This window comes from Centruroides vittatus, unplaced genomic scaffold, assembly GCF_030686945.1.
Source record: "Centruroides vittatus isolate TY-2023 unplaced genomic scaffold, ASM3068694v2 contig_436, whole genome shotgun sequence".
Classification (NCBI taxonomy): Eukaryota; Metazoa; Arthropoda; class Arachnida; order Scorpiones; family Buthidae; genus Centruroides; species Centruroides vittatus.
The window spans coordinates 767,172-789,005 of NW_027122237.1; the positions used below are offsets into that span (position 1 = coordinate 767,172).

Sequence of the window (21,834 nt, forward strand, 5' to 3'; positions counted from 1 at the left end):
CACCCTCTGGTGTCATATTTCGTAATGGCTAAAACCTTGAAATATTCTTTTTCTTTTTTTAAAAATAATTCTATTGTTTCCTTATAGCATGTTTCCTTATAGCATTATTTTATGATAATCGTTAGTTTTTATTTTTTACTTTTTGTTTTCGATGATTACTTTCCTTTCAGATTATTATATCATTATAAGAATGAATAATACATGTGATATTATATGATCATTACATATATATGGCGTTTCGAAAGAAAATTTTTAATTACTTTTTAAGTAATTAAAAATTTAAATTCTGTAATAAATGAATATAAAATTATTAAAATAATATAATAATAATATTAAATTATAATGCTGTATTTTATATTATACTGCAATTTACTATATATATTATAAAACAATATATAAACAATAATTTAATACTTTTTAATATTAAAAGCGTTAAATTATTGTTTAATATATGAAATACATACATATATTTTATATAAATAATAAGTAGGCTATGTGAACTTAGAATGTAGGCCAAATCCTTACAGAGTTAACATTTTGAAATGTGAATTGTTTTCTCTTATAATTTAATTAAGCAACAGTCCTGTATTTGTAATCAATCAAAACACGATTAAATTCGTATACAAATTAATTATTAACCAGTTTATTACGTCTTAACCTTTAAAAATATGTATACAATTTAACTTGTTATTAAAACAAAAAAGGTTTGTCAGATGATAGAGATATTTTAATTATTATATAAACCATTTCACTTTGGATTTTAACAATAGAATCATTTAAATTTTATTGGCAAATCTCTCCAGGAAAACAAGTTAACAAAGATTGTTTAAATCATAAATTCTCAGGTATTTAAAATAACAAATATGCTTAATTAAATTAGTATACTTGTCACTTTTAAACAATTGTACAAGTTATAAGTGAACATAAATTAATTATAAATCAAAAGTAAAATTTTACTTTATATCAGTTAGTATCATTTTTATCGCGTAAACACTATATATTTTTTCTTTTTTATTAAATTAGGAAAAATTTACAAGATAATAATCAATAATTCCTCATATATAAATTAATTTAGTATTGCTCGTATAAAAATATAGGATGGCCCAAAAATCAGTTAACCGTAATGTTTGCAAGAAATTCGGTAATTTGTGAAAGTGTGTCAAAGTATTATAATTTGAAGTTGCCTTACTTTAAACCAAACTCGGGGGTCTCAAACACAAACGCAGCAAAGGGCCAGTCAAATAGATGTAAATCAAACGCGGGCTGTATTCAATATTATAATTTAGTAAACCAAAACATACTGTAATTTTTAAAAAGGCTCTAACAAAGGCCTTTTCTTGCCAGGCTTTTTTACGACTTTTTAAACAGACGTTTGAATTTTTTTTCTGTTTTAATTCCCGCAAGTTGTTAGAAACATTGATTTTTAGAGAAGAAATCATCTAAGTCACGGGCCGGGTATGAAGCCTTAACGGGCTGTATCCGGCCCGTGGGCTGCCCCTGCTTTAAACAATTTTTGCAAATTATTCCAATAAAATAACAATTTCGTTTGTACAATGGTTAACTGACTTCGGGCCATCCTGTGTATATAGAGTACAGAGTATTAATTCTATTTTTAAAAAATCCAGCAATGAAATGCGTAACTTTCCCGGCCAAAAAAAGTTAAACTTATGTGTGGCGCCATCTGTTGTGAGATTTTATTTTTAAAACTTTTCATATTATTATATTTATTTATATTATTAATTATATTATTATATAATTATTATAAAACGAGAAAGCTTAATTTTGAGGCTTGAGTTTTTTTAAAAAATTATATAAATTAAAAATTTATACGTGTATGTTCAGATAATTTTTTAATAAAAATATTCATTTTATTTTCTGTTAGAAAAGGCATTAAAAATATTTGAAAACAATTATGAAAAAGAACCATCAGGAAAATCATATCATGCAAGCAGTTGCGGATCCGTGACCAGGAATTTTGTCGAATGCATTCATTTTCCTGTATTCTATTCAACTGTATGGATTTTGATTGCTAATTTTGTCTACTAGATGTGTTATAAATTAATTGATGTGACAGTATTATAACTTATTTTATTTTTTTATATTAAAGAACATTTATATCAAATATTATCAATTATATAGCCTAAAATTAAGTAGATATATAATATAATTACATATAAATATAGAACTCCGATTATCCGGGATTATGTAGAGAAATGTTACTTCGAATAACCGAAAACGAATAAAACGGAAGGCTACGACTATTACGAATTAAAAATAAACAAAAGATTTATATATCACTTAAGTTTTATTATACCTTAGTGAACAATTTTTACTTCATTTATTATATAACTAATATATGTAATACCTTGTAATCTTCAGAATAGAAAATTGGCAATGTTGTGCTGAACTTTTCCTCCATTCTTTATTTGTTTTCATTCGTAATACAGTAGAGCGTCGAAAAGTGGAACGTCGGTAATTGAAATGGCCGGAAACTGGAACGATTTTCAGTCGGACTGTGTCGTGCTGAATCGAACGTTTTTGATACTAAATTTACTTCTAAAGTATAATTTTCATGTTTTTTATATTCTTCAATATATTTATTTTGTTTGTACAAATTAAAGAAATAATTTTTAACGATACGATAGCCTCGATTATTATTATAAAATTTTCGTTAGGCTTAAAATCAACGAAAATTCAACACGAAGCGACACGCAACGGAGAAAAATTCAACCGGAAGCGACACGCAACGAAGAAAAATTTGAACATCGGACAGGTTAATATATTTTTTCGTACATAATCGGAAATTGGAAAAAATCACTACTTGGAACGACCCCAGTCCCCAATTGGTTCCACTTTTCGACGCTCTACTGTAATTGTTACCATTATCTTTTAAGTCTTCGAGAGATATGTAGGGGTTGGGGCCATAGTTCCTGAACCAATGGTCCGGAAAATTTCTAGAAACATTTCCCCAAACTCGCAAACCACCATACAAAATTTCAGAAATTTACAGGAGTTATTAAGCTTAAAGTTGGTTAACGATATTGTGTCCCCCACCATCCATACATAAAGAAGAAAAAACAACTTGATTCTATTTGTTGACGTGTCCAGGTCTTCTGAATCAAAAAATACAAAACTCTTAGGAAATCAATTTTTGATCGATCTCCGTATTTTTCCTCTGTTATATATCAACTGAAAAGGTAAGAATATGTATTATTAAGCTAAAATTTGAAAAAGATTGTAGATCTATAAATTCCCAGTGTCGCCCGTCTTTCCTTAATTTTGAGAATTGTGTCACATAAATGAAATTACAGACCAGATATGGAAAGCTTGGAAACAGGAGGCCCGATTAACTATATACAAATGTGCGATGCAAACTGGAAGTCACATTATTTCAATTCAAAAATCCCCCCCCCCGAAAGGTGTTAGATATATGACCGGCACGACTATTGTTAAAGGAAAAGTATGATGTACAGGGTCAAGTCTAATTTGGGGTGGAGAGCATTTATTTTAAATTAAAATTCAAATATGATTAAAAATTGTAACTCGGCATTTATTGTACTACGTCACAATAATAGTTGCTCGTTAGTTTTCCGTTTAGCAATAATCTTTGTTGTTGGCAAAGGCTTAGAAAGATATGGCCACAACGAGTGAAATTATATCATTAATTTAACATATAGTGTTTCCATTTAACAAATTAAAAATTCGTTTAAGTTCTAACACGCAAAATATTTATCGGTTAATTTTGGACTTTGATCGAATTGTAAATAAGTGTCTTTTTTTTATTATTAGTTTTGCTCTGTGAGCACTAAGAGGGCCTCTTTTAGCAAGCCCGTTATGGGTTCGGTCAAGCCCATAATGGGCCACAAATATCCAAATGAACTACTTCCAAAAATTCCTGAAGATTTTTCGACTCCTCTGGATTCGAACCCGGGTTCCCTAGAGTGGTAGACTGTCATCTCTACCGCTCGGACGTCAGGTCGTCTGCAAAGCCGCCTGTTAAGCCTGTTAAAATATCAATATTTGAAAGAAAAAAATATTGATTAAAACTTATAAACGTATTTAAAATTAAAAATTCAACCTGCCAATTTTTTTAAAAATAAAACTCAAGAAATAAAATACAGTATTCGATTAGAAATAAATAAGTTTTTTTATAGACGGGTTGGCAACACTTTGGTTTATTTGTTTACTGTCTTTTGAGTTTTATACTTTATGTATGCTGTTTAATATTATTTTCTATTTGTAATATATTAGGTATGTTATATAAAAAGTTAGTTTTGCTATAAATAATTATTCATCTTAAAGACATTTTTTAAAATTTATAGATGACTTTACAAGTTAACATGACAGAAGAATTTAGAGAAAATGAGGAAGATATTTATTCCAAAATACTTTCAATAATTATATGGATAAGAAGTTCTCATTTTTATCAGGATTACATTAAACAATATCCATTATTATCTCTTGCATTTATTATGATTTTTCTTTTATCCTTTATTCCAATTTTGACATTTACTTGTTTTGTTTTGGTAACTTCTGTTTTTACAATTGTAGGATTTTTATTTATCGAAGGTAAGTTTAAATTAAAAAATATATAAATTGAATATTTTAGTGATAATGAAACACATTTTTAGTTATCATTTTGAAGTTGAAGTTCTTGTGTGTATTTTATCTCATCAACAAATTTCAACAACATATCATTTCTAGTAAAAAATGATGATGGCATCTTGCTAAGATTGTAAACTACTCTATGAGCAAAAAAAGCCAAAAGGAACCGTGGGTCGAGAGATAACTCGACGTGATCTGCTTCAAAGCTTTTCTTTTATTAACTTGACTTAAGTGAGACAAACAGAAAGGGAAATCGTGTCTTACGAACGGTGGATATATTGAGTGCTTGCAATTATGTTTTTAAAGTATATGACTTTTCCAATTAATGAGATGCTGACCAATATGTACGGCAATGAGTAAGATTCGAGCTCCGAACGAGGGATTTCGCACCACCCTAGAGTCGTTGACCCTTTGTGAGATATTTGTCTCCAAAGGTCAGTTTTTAACGTGTATCTGTATACTGCTTATTTGATGTGCTTTGCATATAGATGTGCACTTTGTGTGAGCAATAATGAGCACCTCGGTGCCCAGGTGGGGGCCAGCCCCCACATTCACATAAAACAATGTAACGTCGAGTACTTCGCAAATGGGCAAGTGGGCTACTTGTAGCCGGCACGGTCGTGTGGGCTAAATAGTTAAATGTGGTATTCTTAGCGGACGGCAGTATTGTGTATCGGATTAAAGTTATGACTGGCATCCCGTTAACGGAAAAGAACCACTTTTTTTTGTTCATTTTATCAGTTATGCTAATATAGGGCAGTTTAATGCTTGTATTAATACATTTTGCAGTGTGTCGATATTATTACATTTGAAAGGATGTATCTGGACTATTAGTTTTTTTTTGTGTTTTCTTGCTCTTACAGACATGGTCTACAACTATGAGGAATTAATACTGTTTTCATACACTGCTATATTTGTATCATTTTCTGAATTTTGCTTTATGAAAATGTTTATCAATTTTTGTAAGTCTTTCAGTATAGCAGGAACAAGTTGTAGTCTTGCAAAAAAAACATTGCTTCGGAGCATACAGTACTTTTTTAAGGAATTGTATTCCTTAAGACTACTGATTAAGTTTGGTGAAGATAAAATCTCATTCAGAAACTTCTCTTATCATATAATATATTTTGATAAATGTCACTCATAACAAAGAGGGTCTATGTAGCCTGACATTTCCAGTCTTTCAAAATTTTGCAGATTGTGCTTATTTGAAAATGTTTATTAAATTACTAAACTCTGAAATATGACTTTTTATTTGTCAGATAATGTTTGCTTTTCTGATAAAAATTATTTAACAAATTAAAAATATTTGAGATAATTTATATTATGCTTTATTTGTCATATATTAAATTTAACATATTTAAATTTATGCTCAGTAATGTTGATATTTGTACAGTGTTTTTTTATTTTTTTAATGATTGCAGTTACATGTGACAAAAGAAATAAAAATAAAAACTTCTTTTTAACAAATAGTATTGTTCTGCATAGATTCTCATCAATTTATATTGAAAAATTGTTGCATTAGATAAAGTTAGATAAAGAATTACAAAAATATGTGATAATGATTAGGACTTTGAAAAGCAAATATATAACAACTTTTAGTGAATGTTATAAAGAGTCTAGGATGAATGGTACAGTTATTGGCCACTCAAGAAAGTTTTTATTTTGAAAATTCTGTGACATAACAAAGATTAAGTCTGGAAATATTATACATACATATGAATTCTATTACCAATATCTATAAATTAGAAAACAACCAATCATTTAATCTAAAATATTCATTGGTTTATAAAAATGCAAAATTATACTTATTGGCCACACTTGTTACAACAAGAAAACTTGCAGGTTTCTTCCTATATACTGGGAGCAGAAATTTGTATTAATATTGCATGGTAATATTTCTAGAATTAGCTTTTACGGAACTCTTACTACAGGATTTTAAATTTCAAATGACCAATTACTGCCATTTACCCTATGTTATAATATATATACAGTGGTGATATTCAGCGGGTTCGCACAGGTTTGGCCAAACCCATTGTTAAAATTTTCAGTTTTCCGAACTTTGTTAAACACACGGAACATTTCTCAGTGGTTTTGTTTTTTTTTTTTTTAAATATATTAAAATATACGTATTATACTCTGTAATACTACTAAATTAGAGCCTTATACCCCGTTCGCACCGAGCATTTCAATCTAGATTGTGAGCAAGGTCGGGGACTATGTCTTGGTGTGATCTCTCTCGACCGAAATGAGGTTTAATTGTGATTGATTCAAAAGAGTTCTCGAAACTAGATCCAGTCATAAGAGAGATCCCACAATCTCACGCACGTGAGATAATACAAGATGGCTGTGGAAGACGTGTCAGGCTATGGACAGCGAAATAAAAAGGATATTGTATTACGAGAGATGATGACATCTGTCTACTATGAGTAGTGCCATTTGGGATGAAAAATTTCTCTGCCTAAGAAGAAAAAAAAAAAAGAAAGAAAAGGTCAACAGCACTAATATACTATTGTTACCTGGTCTCTGCCCAGGGCTCGTTACATTCCAAATACGCCACTGATTATTAGATATATCGCAAGAAAAGGTATTGTATTTATTTCTAGCCAAAACTTCCATTTCGTTTGTCGGTGGTTGTCAGGGAAAAATTTTCTGCTAGCGAACCCTTTGTTAAATATTTCGAATATCACCACTGTATATATATATTATAACATAAGGTAAACATTATTATATATTAATATATATGATGGGAGACCCAAAAAAACCTAACTGAGAGTGTGCTGCCATTCGTAGACATATTAGAGAGTTCTCCTGCTAGATGGGGTTAGTAGAGACCTTCACGATACAGCTATGCAGATGGCGTCAGTTTGTAGGTTTATGTTTGAGCATAGTGTTGTGTTTCTCTTACTGTTATTTTGTTCCGCCTGCAAAGTCGTTATGGCAAATTTAAAAGAACAAAGAATGTGTTTGAAATTTTGTTTCCTGCTTGAAAAATCAGCAACGGATGCTTACCAAATGTTGCAACAGGCTTTTAAAGAGGATGCTATGAGCAGCACACAAGTTTTCGAGTGGTTTGGGCTCTTTAAACGCGCTTTAAAAAATAACACAAGTGAGGTCAAATGTGAAGACGATGATCATTGTCTTTTTTGATGTTCGTGGAATTGTGCATTGGAAATTTGTTCCCCCTGGCCAGACTGTTAACCAGCACTTTTATTTGGAAGTTTTAAGACGCCTGTGAGAAGATATGCGAAGGAAACGCCCAGAACTTTGGCGATCAGGTGACTGGTTCCTTCATCATGACAATGCCCCCACACACATGGCCTTATGAGTGACCCACTATTTGGCCTCTCGGGGATGGCCTGTTGTTTCCTACCCTCCATATTCACCACACCTAGCCTGTGCGAATTTTTTCTGTTTCCGAAAATGAAGAAAAATCTAAAAGGGAACGTTTTGATGATGTGGAGGCGGTAAAAACAGCTTCCCTAAGGGCACGGGACGATATCAAGAGTCCCAGAGATGCTTCAAACAGTGGGGAAAAAGACTTGACAAGTGCATCGTATCTAATGGAGAGTACTTTGAAGGTGACTGAAGGGATTTTGTAAAAATGTTAATAAATAAAGTTTTTACGTGGGGAGACTAAAAAATCTGGTTTTTTTAGTCTCCCCACATAATATATAATAGATACATGTATATAATACAAAATATAAAATTTATTTGTAAAGTATAATACACATGCACACGAATAATTTCACTGAAATTTTAAAATTCTATCTGTTAACATTTCAAGGATACATGGGTATATTATTAAATAATACACAATATTTAATATAGTTAAAAATTAATTTTTAATGAAAATTTAATCAACTTATTTATTAGAGAATCAAAACATTTTAAAAATTTAACTAGCAGAACAAAAAAATACACTAATGATTTATTGCTGTTTAGCAGGAAACTCTCCTACAGAATTGATATTTATGTTAGTGTAAGAAATTTTTGCTAAACTGTACTTAATTATCATAAAAGAAATTGATTAGCAGATAGATTAATGAGAGTTATTCTTGGTTTCTCCGTGCAGTCATCACAAAAATATATATCTTCAGTCATATTTGTATTCTGTAACTACCTATCACACATCTGATGTGTTTAAAAAAGCAGATCATTTATTAAAATTATAACAGTGATCTGACAATAAAGGTACAGTTGCTAATTTTATATGGCCTTGATGTTAGTCATATACAGGATGTCCCATCAAAATGTTGGGCTTTTAATTCTCAATATCTTCTGAGCAATCCATATTAAATATCTGAGCTCTCTTTTAAAACCTCAAACATTGTTTCTTTGGTTTCATCATTTGTTTAGAATTGACATTTGTGTTTTTATAAAATTCAGTGCCTATGAGAATTAGTATTAAACAACATATCCATATTCTTAAATGGTTTTTGCAAATGTAAAAGCCTAACGCCTAACTCTAGTTCCAAATTATCTTAAATTATTAATATTGCTATAGCCGTTTTCTAGCCCGATAATTCGGCATTGGTTGGTGTCTAAATGTAAAAGCAAAACAAACATTGAGGAAGCATGGTTTGTGCAGAATGAGGTTGCACTTCATGCAATATTTTTCATTTTCTTAACACTGTATTTGAAGAAAGAATGATTTATCATTATCCAGAAAATTTCAAAATTAGTTGTCTTACCACCATTTCCAGACATTAATTAATTCATGTAATTACTTTTTACACAACTTCTTAAAAGATGAAGTATCCGAATACCACATTACAAGCCTTGAAGACCCAAGAGACTGCATAATTCAACTTTTGCAAACTGTTACACTAGAAATATGCAATCATGTCATCAGGAATTTCTGTATGCAGTTATGTGAATTAGTGATTTGCAAATGCAGAAACATTAAACACTTCTAAAAACTTACTTAAAGCCTGTTACCGGTGCACTTCACTTAAAAAACCGTTACAAACGTTTTCGAACTATTAAGTTCTTCTTCAGGTAACTGACGACAGTTAATCGAATGCAATTCGAATAAAATCCTACTGGAATCTCCAGTAGGATTTTAAAATCCTACTGGAGATTCCAGTAGGATTTTATTCGAATAAATAGGAATCTCAGTAGGATTTTAAAATCCTACTGGAGATTCCAGTAGGATTTTATTCGAATTGCATTCGATTAACTGTCGTCAGTTACCTGAAGAAGAACTTAATAGTTCGAAAACGTTTGTAACGGTTTTTTAAGTGAAGCGCACCGGTAACAGGCTTTAAGTAAGTTTTTAGTTCAATCCGGTGTAGTAGCATCCGACCTGTATTAAACACTTCATGAGGAACAAAATAAATAAGTATATGGATTGAAGCCAAATTATGGATGATTGCCAGATTATATTGGGCTATATTACTACTACTATTAATAATAGAACCCGATATATTTTGGCAATTGTTGGCTTTAATATATATAACTATCAGATTTTAGATATTGATATTTGTGTGGATTGAATCCTAATAAACAGAGCTTCAGTTTATAAAAAACTGATATTGTTTAGCTTGATTTGTTCAGGAGATATTGAGAATTAAAATTCCAACTTTTATCTAGGATACCATCTATATATGGTAGAGAGTAATAATAAGCTTACATGAGTTGTTCTTCATCCACTAGTCTGCATTTGATAAGCAAACAAAATGGTGAATGTGATTGGAAATTTTTTCAACTTTGCACAGTTATCAGATTTTTGCAAGCAGGAAGAGTAAAGGTTTCAGTGCAGATTAGAAAGTGTTTATGGCCAAATATTTAAACAGAAAAGAAGTGTATGGGTGGTGCAAAAAATTCAAAGATGGCAAGACTGCACCAAAGCCTGAAGAACAGAGAGGCAGATCAAGGACTTTGCACAATGATGAAAATTGTATCAGAAACAGTGATTTCTCATCTCATTTCTTATTGCTGAGTTCCAAAAGTGTTCACCAAGGAGCACAACAGCAAAAGAATGATTTCTTCACTTAAAAATTGTGCTTTACAAAGATAAGGGAGAACCTTTTGTGAAAAGCATCATTACAGAAGACGAAACATTGGCTTATGAGTTCATCCAAGTCAAAACGAAACTCCATGATATTGAAACTTCCTGATTCACTAGCTACCAAAATTCAACTATATGCAAGAAAACAATGGCAGTTATCTGGAATTTTGAAGGTCTTCTGCTATGTGAATTTTCCCACTTTCCAATCATTAACAGTGACAGATACCACTAAACTCTCAACAAATTGTGTGAAGGCATTAAGCAAAAGAAACAGAATGATTATACACTGAAGTTATACTTTTAATGGTACACAACTTTACACATCAAACTAGATAAAAGCTTGTTTGGAAAAGCAGATTTAGGAGGTAGCATCCAACACCTGTCCTGATCTAGCCTATTAGATTTTCACCTATTTTGGCTCATTCAAGAACTTATCAGGGGAAAGATTCAAGGATCAAAATGCATTGCAAAAACTGCAGTTGTGCAATGTTTCAAGATGCTTAGATAGGAAAACTACTGGAAAGAGAAGCGACAGAACACAGAACAAAACTAGAACATAGATATTTAAACAGAAATCGAACCCATGTCTCGTTTAAAATCGTTGGATTGGACATGCATATTCGATGCGGGTAGACAGCAATTAAAAATCCATGTCGATGAGGGCCTGCCAGGTGATGGACAAATTGAGTTCTTCTTTATAATTTATGCATATGGTGCTGTGGCTAGATTTGCAAATGGAGATAGCCTCTAACTACCTCAAGTGCTCAGGGTGAGGCAAAGAGATGATGAGCCTCGCTTGGTTGAAGGTCGCCTTGATGTCAGGATCTGCCGCATAAACTGCAAGAGCCGCAGAGTTCCTCCCATGCAGAATGTCTGCATTGTGCTCACGTATTCTGATTCCCAGTGATTGTTTGGTTGAACCGATATAAACAAGGTTCCTGTCGCATCTGTGGTCCTTAAGAGGTATAAACGCCCGGGAGTCTGTTGGGATCAGGGAATCCTTCCCATTGCGGAGAATGTCCAAGATGGTAAGACATCGGTATGTGATCTTAATGCAGCATTTGTTGGCAATCTCCTTATATAACAAAGCAACGTACGGATTATACATGATGGGTATCTGTGTCTCATCTTCCGGAGGGTTGTTGTCACGTGAGCGGACACACGTGTGGAGTGGTGGTAACAATTAATTAATCTATTGATTAGCTTATGGTACCCATGGATGGTTGCTAGGTGTTTAATATGAGCTAATTCAGTGGCTAGTGCTGCTGGAGTGGACGAATGAGAAAATGCCCTCTTGATTAAACATGTTGAATGCGGCGATCTTGTATTGGAATGGGTCACATGACCCAACCAGAATGTAAAGGGAGGCCATACCTGGTTTACAGTAGACTGAGGTGTGGACAGATGACCCTTCAATCTTGATGTTTAGATCCAAGAAGTGGACCTCCGTATTGTTAGCCTGTTCAATTTCTATTGTTAAGCCATAAGGGTTGTCATTAACCAATTCCACAAATGCTGTCACATCCGGTACATTTTTCCATAGGATGATGACATTGGATGATTACGTGGCCGATCATCCAATGTCAAGGTGGCCATCAAGGTGGCCTTCAACCAAACGAGGCTCATCATCTCTTCACCTCACCCTGAACACCTGAGGTGGTTGGAGGCTATCTCCATTTAGAAATCTAGCCGCACCACCACGTGCATAAATTATAAAGAAGAACTCAATTTGTCCATCACCTGACAGGCCCTCATCGACATGGACCTTTAATCACTGTCTACCTGCATCAAATGCGCATGTCCAATCCAATGATTTTAAACGAGATGTGGGTTTGATTTCTGTTTAAATATCTATGTTCTATTTTTGTTCTGCGTTCCATCACTTCTCTTTTTTTATCGTCTGAAGAAGAACTATTAATGTTCGAAAACATTTTTATGATGTTTATTTGTCTTTTCTCCAACACCGGTAACTGCTTCAGGTATGTGTTGATTTCATCCCAGTGTTTTGTGAATGTAGAAGTCTACTGGAAAGGAATGTTTAACTTCTAAAATGCTGAGATATACAGTTGAATTCTTATGGGAACTATGTGGAAAATTAAACATCAGTATATTTGTATAAAAATATAATTTTTATGCCTTTCCAAAAATTATACCTTTTGCTTCAACAGTAGAATTTCATGAAGAACAAGTACTTACTGTCTAATCTGAACTATTATGTCAAATTACTACACAGTGTTGTTTTAAAAAAAACACGATAACATACCAAAGGCTAAAATTAAAATAGAAATACTGAATGTTCTTGCAAAATAACTTACAAATATGAAAAGTCATCTGTTTGACTTTTCAAATTTGTTTTGTTTGGTAGTTAAATTTGTTATAAATAATTTTTGGTTCCCCTTGTAAAAGCAATAAGCTGGATCAATAAAGATGATATAATTTAATTTTAATGTTTATTGATTTAAATTATTTCTTACAATGGGGGAACAATTTTGTTATATAATGTTATTTAATATACCTAGTATAATATACATACAATTCTAAAGATTTAAAAAAGGAGATCTTAAATAAAGTAATTTTTGATATATCCTCGTTTTTCAAATGATTATACTTGAAATCTTCTAATACAAAACATTTTAGTTGATATGTCACTTGACAAGAACCAAACAAGTGAATTAAGAGATTCTCTTCCTCTTTTCTACTGCAATAACTACAAAACTTTTCTCTTGATATATTCATCCAGTAACCCTTTAACAGAGTCTGAAATTTATTAAGTCTAAGTTGTATAATGAGGTTTCCTGTGGAAAAATTAGTCTCACAGTTTAAGTAGTTTGCTGTACATCAATCCAAGTGTATTTCAAACAAATTAACTTGTTTAGCTGAAGTAGACGATATATCCTGATTCCACAGCTGGTCTGACCTAGTTTGAATTATAGCATTTAAGTGAGTTCTCAACAATGAAGCTGATTGAGTTGAAAACAAAAATGAGTAACCCAAGCTATCAAAAATATTCTTAACTGAAGTAGGTCAACTTTTCTTATCAGGTTTGACTGCTGTTAACAAAACATTATAAGTAATTCAGCACAAATCGTATGAGGGTAACTCTATAACTTTTGACAAAAACAGAAGAATAGTCTTGACAAATTTCAGTTCCAATGGAGGTTTTCCCAATTCAAGATGAACTGTAGAGCTTGAAGCTGAATGTTCTATTTTAAAAAGTCTCTTAAAATATTTCATCTGTACTTTTTGTAGTTTAGACAAAAACTAGAAAAAGTACAGACTGGAAATAAATAAGTTATCTTAGAACCAATAAAAGCATTAAAAAATTTAAAGATACTGCTCGTGGAACTTAGCCTCATTCGTCTTTATAGAGTAAACATATAGCCTGTCTTATTCTGTATGTCTTTGGTTATTAAATCGAAATGATGATTATACACACTAGAAGAAGAAAAATGTATTCCTAGATACTTAAAATATTACACAAAACTAATTTCAGTATTATTCACAAATATATTATCAGATTTAAGTAGTCTGCCTCCACTGCAAAAAACCATTTCCTTTGTTTTCTGTAAGTTAACTGTAAGATTGTTTCTTTTAGCATAATTAACTAGCAGACAAAGTTATTGTTGCAGACCCATTTTTGAATCTGCCAGCAGTACTACTACATCAGCGTACATTAAGCAATGCGGGTCAACAGGTTCTCCAAGACCAAATTCCAAAGTTTCAGAGGTAGAAAACAATTGCAGTAAATTGTTAATAAATAATATAAATTATAAACAATAGGGGGCTTAAAGGTTCCCCCTGAGGCAAACCACCACCAGAAATGACACCCTTAGTATTTTCCAAATTGCCTCTCATGTGATACTTTGTGTTACAAAATAAATTTTTAAGTAACTTAATGAACGAAGTTGAAACTTTTAATAAATGTAACTTTTCCCATAAAATATTAAAATTGATTCTATCGAAAGCCTTCTCTAAATCCACAAATATCGAATATATTTTATGTCTTTCTTGACAGGACATACTGTATTAAATCATTAAGTATAAAGACATTGTACATAGTACCTCTTCTTCTAACAAATGCTCCTTGAAACTGGGAGATAACATTAAATTCTATTATCCATTGATTCAACCGATCTGCCAAAATTCCAGTGAACAGTTTTCTAAAAATTATTTATTTAATGTATTTAACAATGCTATTGGACAATAATTTTGAGGATTTAGTTTGTCTCCTTTCTTGTAAATCATTTGCAACAACACATTTTTCCAATGCTCAGGAAATTTTGATGTTTCCATAATCTTGTTAAAGAGTTTCAGTAACTCTAAACACATTTCATTGGGTAGGTATGTAATAAATTCATTTTTTATACTGTCCATACCAGGGGCTGATTTTCTTTTAAGTTTGCAAATTGAGGTTTTTAACTCAGATTGTGAAATTGGATTATCTAAAATGGAGAGACATTATCATGGTCAAAATCAAGAATTGAATCAGAACTTGGATAGCAAAAGTTATATTCTAAAAAACATTCCTAGTCATAAAAAGGAATTGATTATCAGGTATCTTTCCCCTGTTAAATCTATTAACAATAGACCAAAATTGTATAGAACATCATGCTGACTTCAACTGACTACTAATATTTGACCAGTAATTCTTGTTTTTAGTCTTGCATGATGAGTGAAAGATTGCTTTAAAATCACAATATTTAATTAAATCTTCATTATTACAGGATATTTGAAATTTTCTCAACTTCCTGTTCTTTAGTTTCTTTGCTGTTCTACAGTCTCTGTCAAACCAAACTGAGGATGGTAATTTTGTTGTTCCCAGGTATGTTGTCATTCTACATTGTTCAGCTGATGACTTATCAAATCCAGAATATCCGTCCTCTATTCCATCACTTAAGACAATATTTACATATTTAGCCAAAACTGTTTCAGAATATAAACTGGATTTGTCTTCTTTCCAGATTAGTCCTTTTTTTCTTGTCAATCAAGTTAGATTTTCTATCCTCGTCAGTGTCTATCAGGATTTCAGAAATTACCAAATGATGGTCAGACATATAATTTTCAGAAATAAAAAATTTATGCAATCTACCATACTCTCGCTCAAAATCACTAAATCGATTACTGAAGCACCCAGTTGAAGTCTGCTGATGATTTAAAAGGATATCGACCATTTATTATGTATAAATTTTAAGATTTCACTAGTTCAATAAGTAAATTTCCTCTTTTATTGCAAATTTTATCATTTGATAGTCAGATGTTTGAAATAGTATCTCCATGATAAATAGTGTTAGTAGTAAAGCCAATTTGTGCATTAAAATCACTCATTAGCAGAAGATCATAATCTGAAGTATAATCAGAAATAAAATCTTCCAATTTTGCAATTAAAGTTTCAAAGATAGGAATATGAAGACATGCCAATATAACTATCATTTCTCTTAGACCTCGTAGCCCATTAAATTTCACTCTAACAACCATTATACATTGCCATGACAGCAGCAAGTTCACTTCTCCCAGGTCTTTATTTATGCTAGAAGTAATCCACCCGAAGGTGTACCTCTTTCTAAGCTTTTAATTCTCTGATCCAACTATACACTTCTATCAGAGAATGAAGATTTTGAGAATTTGTCACTTGATTTTCCACTAAGAAATGAAGTTTTAATAATTCTCCTCTATCTAGGTCATAAGTATATCTCTCAGTGCCAATCTGCAAAACATCAGCCGTCAGTTGAACTCACCTGCCTTCCAGCTTATAATCATGTAAAAAAGAAGTTTTTTCCATTTCAGTCTTGAATGCCAACATAAATCATCAAAAAAATTTATATATTCTTCAATTGATCGTTAGCCTTTATCTTTCTAACGTTACCAAAAATTTATTTCTTGTCTGCAATTTACTGTAACTCCACCAATACAGTATCTGATCGGTTAAATTTCACTATCTTAAACATTGGAATTGATTTTGATTCACCTATCAGTTTAGAAAACGGGTTTTGCACTTTCCTATTCAAATCAGAACTGTCATCAGTCAAACCCTTAATTAAAATATTTTTCTTTCTCATTTTATTCGACACCTTGTCTACAGAATGCAAGATCAAACTATTTTTCCACTGCATGTCATCTTTAGTTTGGAAATTTCTTCCAATTTAACTCCAAGTAAGTCGTTGGTTGTGCTCATTGTGTAAATTAACCAACCTATCAATCCTTGTAACAACTTCATTTAAAATCAAAAAAAGCTTATCAAATCGACTGGCCAAATATGAGATAATCTCCTTAGGAATAGACTTATTTAGAGAAAAAATCCTCCAGTCTTGCCAACTTCAAGGAAAGTTCGTTTGGAAAACGACGTCATTTCACTGTAGATGCCAACGATTGAATCTGTGAATGCGGCGGAGTACAATCAACAGGACCAGAATTTTATTCTATCCCACTTAGTATTAGCAACAACTCAAATACCATTATCCAAAATTCAATATTTTCCATAATTTTAAAATTCAAAAGAAGTTCACAAAAAGTTTACGAACACTCTTTGCAGCAAGCAGTGCCCTCCCATTATTATTATTTATATGATTTTCATTGTAAATTATATTTTATATGTACTGTATTTATAAATTATATATGTATAAGTATTGTAAATTTACTTTAACACTTGAACAGAAAAGTCACTATAAATACTTATTTAATATATTTATAAGAGCAATCATAAATAGGAATTTTTCAAAGAAAAATAAATTACAAAAAACTGAAAATAAAATAAATATCCTGTTTTTTTAACTTCAGCAGCAGGTTGTTCATATATTATTTCGGTTTTATCATCATTCACAGTACAGTAGAATGTCATTTAATTGAAATTGACTTTAGAAAGTATTAATTCTCAAAATTTTCAAGCTTTTTGGCAATAACAATTGTCTGCAAATTTTTGTAGACCCATTATTGAGTTATCTTGTTCTATCGGCACTATTAGGTATTAATTATTATATTACAAATAGAAAATCAAGATTAAGTCACGGGCTTCTAATGCGTTAAATTTCTATGCCTTAATTTTTGTTTTATTTGTACTAGAATTTTAATTAATATTTATAATTTATTTTATGTATTTATTACTTTATTCTTTCCTATCAATTGTGATCAGTTATCTGAAAAATTGGTTAATCAAAATTGTCCCGACCCAATTATTTCATATAACTGATGCTCTACTGTATTACTTTAGAGATATTTATTTATTTATTCAACTTTTGAGGCAATAAGATAAATATTGGATTTGATATTAGTTATATGATATTGTATGATAAGATTTCAGATTATTTTTAATGGCTCCAAAATGAATCACTGAAATATCACATACTTTGTTTTAAAGGTTTCAGCAGTGTAATATTGCTCATTATCACCAAATATTTCTTTAATACATTTATAAAAAGTTTTAGGAAAAAAATAAAAATAAAAATTTTGACCTCACTACAGACTGCTCCATTTTGAGCCATACTCATGATCATGAAAAGAAGCTATCTTAGTTCCCATAAGGTAGAAAGAATTAGAGGCTTTTATCTATTTTTTTTTTCTTTATATCAAACTCTTCTATGAATCAGAACCCCAATTTAACTTAAATACGATTTCACGAAAATTAATACCGTATTTTCCGGCGTATAAGACGACCCCCGACTTTTACGGTTAAAATATAGAGTTTTGGATATACTCGCCCTATAAGTCGACACCCGGCGTATAAGACGATCCCCGACTTTCGAGAAGATTTTCCCGGGTTAAAAAGTCGTCTTATACGCCGGAAAATACGGTAATTCTTATTTTAGTGGAGAAATAGGAAACATTTTTAAAATTCTTTCTAACTGTGTATACTAAGAGGGCATGAATTTATAAATTTAATTTAAAACCAATTGATTTTGTCTGTTTTATTTATAATGATTTACATATTTTCCTTAGGTACATTACTTACAGTAGCCATTGTCTTACTAAGTGGAATATTATTTTCAATTGGAATACTGACTGCTGCATTTACAATGTGTATGGGTGCAACTTGGTTTTTCGTTTATAAAATTCGTACCTTTATTAATTATGGACAATTTGTTTTGTTTTCTAACCATTGTGAAAAAGTACCAAATAATAAAGAATTTTTAAAATCGGATTCAAATGAAATAAAAAAGGAATCTTCTTAATAAATAATAATAATAAAAATTCAGAAGTTTTGGGAATATTTTTTGCATTACAATCGAAGATTTTAAAAATATCATTCCATAATATATAAATTTGTAATTTTATAATTTTGTAACATATTTAAGGTAACATTTTTGTTTTATTAATGATTTTGTAACAATCATTGTTGTTCAGGTTGTGATTTAGAAAGTATGTTTTAAAATATAAACTGTTTTAATGTTTTGAAATAAATGCTGTAAAATAACAGTTTTGTCAAAATAATAAATATTATATTTTGAAAATTTGTTAATTGGAAATTTATGAAATTCAAATGATACTAGAATCACTTTTTATATTTCCTTGACCATCTACTGGTACAGCAGCTCTATTCTCATTACTGATGAGATTCAAGTTATTAGGATAGTGCACATTTTATCAAATTGATATCATTTGTCTAGACTGATGATTCTAAAACAAAAAGGATAATTTCAGAATTAAATATATAAAAATGATGACCAGATGACCAAGGCTATTAAGGAATTAAGTGGCTACAGCCTAGTTTCTCAGAGCAGCAGAGACCCTTTCTACTACTCTGAGCAATTGCATTTAACTTTGGGTTAAATCTTCAGAAATTTTTTCAGGTAGCTAGCCTCGTCTCACCTCTCGACCTCACGATTGCAAGTAAGAACGTCCCGATACTGCCGATACCGATACCGTATCGATACATTCCTTCGATACCGAGTACTTTTTGTACTCGATACTTTTGGTCCGGTACCGATACCAGTATTAATACTTTTCTTTGGGTATCAGATTTGGTATTGCTACATTTTTTACAGAGAGATAAGATCTGATGATTTTGCCGCCGAATCAGAAACCAAAATAGAATTTTACTGTTTTGGTTAAGATATACTTATTTAAAAAATATTAATGACCAAAATCATTAAATGTATTAGGTCAGATTTCATTTCCAGAATCTATATAACCTTAGAATTCTAATTACTATTTATAAATAAATATTTAGTTAAACGTTATGCGGTATTTTTGTTTGTTAATCGACTCCGACCGTCGGTGCCGTTTAAAACGAGCTACAATTTGTACGTACCGTACTTTTTATCGAGCGAAGTCATAATATTAGTCCAGTGTGACTAACATGTCATTGTATTGTTTTGCCACTTTCTAACTGATAGTCTTGGTTAGAAAGTGGCAGAACAATATAATGACATATTAGTCACATTAGACATTATGACTTCACTTGATAAAAATTTGCATAAGCTACCAGGAATATAAAACAATTTTTATGTTTTTATTGTATGTACTTGTTTGCACTGACATTTGTAAAACATGAACACAATAAAGAACTTTCAATGTAAACACACTGTTTTACCTCTTCACTAAGGATTTCTTATCCATCCCTATCCCATGTGTAGTAATATCCACAGAGCCCATTAGCAGGACTGTACTACAGGACTGGGCTTTTGTGTACATTAGACATTTTACGAGTGTAAACCGAAGAACTGACCGACACCGATTTCCGAACCGGATAGCAGGGATTCCCCGGCGTAAGCAACAAAATATTAATCGTAAAGAAAAAATTCTAAAAAAATCCACGACGAAATATACTTTTTAAGTTATATTGTAAAAAATACAAATAATAAAGACTCACATAAATAAAAATATTCTTGTAGTTTCCTGTGATTGTGAAAAAGATGACAAGGAAAACTGCAAAAATATTTTTATTTGTATGTCTTTATTATTTGTATTTTTTACAATATATCTTAAAAAAGTATTAATTGTTGTTCTGGGTAACCATCATTCTAACGAGTACAGTACTTTTTCGGCAGTAGACACTGGAAGGCAATGTGACAGCCGGCAAGATTTCTAGTTTCGAAAGTCAATGCCGATACCGGCCAATATCGAGACGTCCCTAGGCTCCGGTCATTCGTACCAATAATTTTTTAGTATTTTAATTTCCCAAACTATACGTAAACTTAATACAGTATATATTCAATAATGTATTTGCGTATCAAAGAACTTTTTATTTTATGCCGTAGGTACCAAATGTCGTCATTAGTTATTGCTAAATGGAAAGTAGATGAAATTTAAAATTTTAAAAATAAATTTCGCAATACTTTAATAAAGAAATTGATAATTTTTTCAAAATCTTTTTTTATTAGAAATAATAGAAATGTTTTCATATATTCGGCATTAAAGTGTAAATTTTTGTTCGTTTTATACACAAAGAACCCAAGAATGTTTCGTCTCGAGATATTAATCATATTTTAAAGATAATTGACTATTAGTACAGGATATACGAAGACTTACACAATTAAATATAGAAGTAGATAAGCAGTTATACAAGGTAGCTTCAAAAAGTTTCCGGAATCGGTTTATTACTCAAAAGTACGCGTACGATTGACAAATCAAACAACGCGTCTTTCGACGACCACACGCTTTTGCCGATGCCGGCAGCCGGTATAGCTGCCGAAAACATTCTCGGAAGCCGTCTCGCCACAACGCCCGCAATGCGGATGTGGCGCTCCGTATCATTCTCGAAGCGGTCTCTCGACGGTAGAAATTTCACCAGGTCGGCCCCACGTGTTGGCAAACACATTGTGTTCGGTCGATCGGGCGGGATAGAACGACAACTTCCGACAGAAATTCCCGCCGTTTTGGCGATCCGCTCGATCGACCGCCGTCCGTCCGACCTCAAAATCTCGCATACGATCGACGCTTTCTCCTCGGACTGGATACCGATCGACGATCGCCTTGCGAATCAACAGCGATACTTTCTCGTTTCTCGCCAAAGTTTCTTTTTCCAGTCTGTAAATTTGAGAATGCTTTGTGGAAGATTCGACATAGGTGTCACGAAGCGTCTTTAAGGTCTTAGAAGGATTTTTCCCAATAACACACACAATTTGATATTTGCGAGTTGTTCCTCCGGACTTTGTTTCGCGACGTCTCGCCGATACGACCTTCGGCGTATGGTAACCGTTCTCGTCTTTGCAGCAAGTACAGATTTGTTCGAACATATTTCTCTATTCGCTTGTGCCAAGGTCTGTATAAGAAGGTCAGGACATGCT

General features: G+C 31.7%; 1 long non-coding RNA gene across 1 annotated transcript; it reads left to right on the forward strand.

Moving 5' to 3' along the window:
- The first annotated feature begins 4,205 nt into the window (after positions 1-4,205).
- On the forward strand, positions 4,206-19,059 carry LOC136976946 (uncharacterized). Its single transcript, XR_010881004.1, has 3 exons — positions 4,206-4,251; positions 4,323-4,569; positions 18,545-19,059. It is a non-coding gene; the product is annotated as an uncharacterized lncRNA (long non-coding RNA).
- The last annotated feature ends 2,775 nt before the right edge of the window (positions 19,060-21,834 follow it).